Here is a 3,989-nt window from a genome sequence, read left to right on the forward strand (position 1 = left end):
CTGCGAAGGTCGATGCATTGAAGAAGAGCCTCGAGCGGTCCGAGAACGAGCTCGGCCTTGCCAAGAAGTAGCTCGAGGACAAGGAAGGTAAGTAGTACCTTATGTAAGTATATAAAAATATCTGGTTGCAAATAATGACAGGATCAACATGAGTATTACAGGGGCCACAACCGAGGTGGCGACCCTGAAGGAAGCGTTGTCCAAGGCCGAAGACAATGCGGCCGTGGAGCGCACCGAGCGAGAAAAGCAGGAGGCGCGGGTGGCGGAGGCGCAGCAAGAGCTCCACTCTCTTGTGAAAAAACACGAGAGTTTGGAGCTTGACTCAAAGACTCGAGAGTCCGAGCTTGCCTCGGCCCTTGAGAGCGCCAAATCTGCCAAGGCCGAAGCCCAAAAAGCCCTCCAGGAAATTGAGGCGATGAAGAAGATAGCGGCGGGTAAGGCATTCTTTATGCAAAGCAAGCACGTGAAAGTGAATTACTTGTTACTTACCCGAGTCCGGAGCTCTCCAGGAGCATTCGCATATCTACCCCGTAGTGTGTCCGACGTTGTCACATTCTACCGAGCCGAGGAAGGGAGCTCGACGGAGAAGGTGTTCTGGTCCCAGTATGTTGAGGCCGGACACCTGGTTCCCTTGAGCGACCAGCTGAAGCAGCTGGTCGAGCTCCATAAGGCAGCCGAACAGGCCATGAAGGGCCTTATAGGCCGGCTATGGCCTGGTGAGGTCATGCCTGGGAGCTACTTTGGGCTGGTGAGGCGGCTGGTGGATGCTTGTCCATGGATGGAAATCATCAAGCGCTCTGTATGCATCAAAGGCGCCCGTAGGGCCCTTGCCCGTGTTAAAGTACACTGGGGCAAGATGGATGCTGAGAAGCTGGTGACAGATGGGCCACCGGATGGGAAGGAGCATCGCAAGCCCGAGTTTTATTATGAGGGCGTCCTGAAGGGTGCCTGCCTTGTGGCGAATGAGTGTTCCAAGGATGTAATTTGTGAGTAAACTCGCTCGTGTTATCCTGTGCGCTGAAAACTTGTTCATATGCGCTAAGCAACGCCTTTTGAATTTAAAATATTACCTTCTGTGCGGCCGTTTATTAAATCTGAGAGATGGCGAGTCGTCGGCTTCTACCCCCATGCCACGAGTGTCGGGGTGTTCGGGATAAACCTGAGCGCTCTTTTTCCCATTCTTGGGTCCTTCGAGGGAGGTGCTCAGCACAACGAACAAGGCAATCGGACTATAATGCTTTATCACTCTCACTTAGCCATAGAATTCTATATTTTAAATTTTGGCGAAGCCCCTAGTATTCGGAAGACCGAGTTCAGGGCGCTATCCACGCCTAGGCCGGACAAAGCCAGCTCCCCGCTCTAAGCGGCATAAGTCTTTAGGGACTCGAAAACCTCTCGAATAGCGACCGGCTCTCGCCCGATCATGACGGTCAGTTTTAGCTTTCTCTACTGAGGTGCTTAACCCAGCTCAACTGGGGCACAATCGCAGTAGTTCTCCCAGCGCTACCTTAGCCGATATAACGGAACGTAAGGTACCAAAACATGGGAGCTGGGCAAACCCAACTATTGACCCAAGACATGATTCGGAGCCGATGCATATAATGCTATAAGTTCAGGGTGCCGCACTCGTTAGAGTGTTCGGACTTCTCACACCATATTCTGGGGTACTTAAGCCCCTGGTGTATTGGCCGTACCAAAGTGTACGGTTGCATAATGTCATAACTGAACATATTTACATAAAAATGAATGCAATAATAGACAAGAGCTATGTATTGTTTATTAAAAGGCTGCTGTGAAAGCAGAATGATACAAATAGTGCGATAAGCAAGAGAGGGATTATTTGACATGTCCCCCTCCAAGGGCAAGCTGCGAGACTTTATGTAAGACTGATATTTAGCTCGTTATAGAGACCACCTGGACATTCGGTGTAGGTTGTTGCCTCCCTGGCTGTTGCATCGTGTGTTCGGCGATTGTACTGCCGGACAGGCCTTCCGGAGAGTGGAGTCCTGAAAGTAAGAAAAAAGAGATGACAAAATTTCGAGCCCCTAGTGCAGTTGAGCCGCATGTTGGGCGTGCCGTGGTTGTGCCCCTCCCCTTATGCCCATGGTATTTCCAGGGCGTAATTATGTACGCTAGTACTGGTTTCGCAATTTCGCGAGGGCTGGAGTTGGGGCCGCACTGTTACGCTTGCTCGGAACATGCCAGGCGGTCTTTTTGTAGGTTACTCCGGGCGCGCTTGACGGTGTCCGAACGTTTAATAGCCGGACTGGAGAATTGCCTTGAGAGGCTACTTTGTACTTCCGCCGCGAGGGCCGCCGTATGCTCCTCCATTCGGAGAGAGCATTCGGTGTTTCCATTGACCGTAATGACTCCTCGAGGGCCTGGCATCTTGAGCTTGAGATATGCATAGTGCGGCATCGCATTGAACTTTGCAAATGCGGTTCGTCCGAGCAGGGCGTGATAGCCACTGCGGAACGGGACTATGTCGAAGATTAACTCCTCGCTTCGGAAATTATCCAGGGATCCGAAGACCACTTCAAGTGTAACTGAGCCTGTACAGTTTGCCTCTACACCCGGTATGACGCCTTTAAAGGTCGTCTTTGTGGGTTTAATCCTTGAGGGATCCATGCCCATTTTTCGCACTGTATCCTGATAAAGCAGGTTCAGGCTGCTGCCGCCGTCCATAAGGACTCTAGTGAGGTGAAATCCGTCAATGATTGGGTCTAGAACCAATGCGGCGAATCCGCCATGGCAGATGCTAGTGGGGTGGTCCCTTCGATCAAAAGTGATCGGGCAAGAGGACCACGGGTTGAACTTTGGGGCGACTGGCTCCAATGCATATACGTCCCTGAGTGCACGCTTCCGCTCTCTTTTGGGGATGTGGGTTGCGTATATCATGTTCACCGTCCGCACTTGTGGGGGAAAGTCCTTCTGTCCCCTATTGTTCGGCGGCCGGGGCTCCTCCTTGTCATCTCTATGCAGCCCCTTGTCTCTGTTTTTGGCACTTAACTTGCCTGCCTGCTTGAACACCCAACAATCCCTGTTGGTGTGATTGGCTGGTATTTCGGTGGTGCCGTGTATCTGGCACAAGTGATCGAGTATTCGGTCCAAACTGGACGGGCCCGGAGTATTTCTTTTGAATGGATTTTTCCACTGACCGGGTTTAGAGCCTCTGAATCCGGCATTAACTGCCGTATCCTCAGCATTGTCGCTGTTAATGCGGCGCTTGTGCTTGTTGCAACGCGACCTGCCATTGTTGTCCTTGGTATCCGAATTACCAGGGCTCTTGGTCATGTTATTACTACGAGCTAGCCAGTTGTCTTCTCCCGCGCAAAAGCGGGTCATGAGTGTTGTGAGGGCTGCCATGGATTTCGGCTTTTCCTGTCCTAGGTGCCGGGCAAGCCATTCGTCACGGATATTATGTTTGAAGGCTGCGAGGGCCTCTGCGTCCGGACAGTCGACTATTTGATTTTTCTTGGTTAGGAACCGTGTCCAGAATTGTCTGGCCGATTCCTCTGGCTACTGAATTATGTGGCTTAGGTCATCGGTGTCTGGTGGTCGCACATAGGTGCCCTGGAAATTGTTGAGGAATGCGGCTTCCAGGTCCTCCCAGCAACCAATTGACTCTGCTGGCAAGCTGTTAAGCCAATGCCGAGTTGGTCCTTTAAGCTTGAGTGGGAGGTATTTGATAGCGTGTAGATCATCACCGCGGGCCATATGGATATGAAGGAGATAATCCTCGATCCATACCGCAGGATCTGTTGTGCCATCGTATGACTCAATGTTTATGGGTTTAAAACCCTCGGGGATTTGATGATCCATTACTTCATCTGTGAAGCATAGTGGGTGTGCGGCGCCTCTGTACTGGGCTATATCACGAGTAGCCCAAATGAGCTTTGTCTGCTGTGTTCGGCCTGGCCGTATTTGCCATATCCGGCGTGACGGTTATCGTCACGTGTCATGGGGCGCCCACGCGATCTGTAGATCGA

Source organism: Triticum dicoccoides, chromosome 3B, assembly GCF_002162155.2.
Source record: "Triticum dicoccoides isolate Atlit2015 ecotype Zavitan chromosome 3B, WEW_v2.0, whole genome shotgun sequence".
NCBI classification, from domain to species: Eukaryota; Viridiplantae; Streptophyta; class Magnoliopsida; order Poales; family Poaceae; genus Triticum; species Triticum dicoccoides.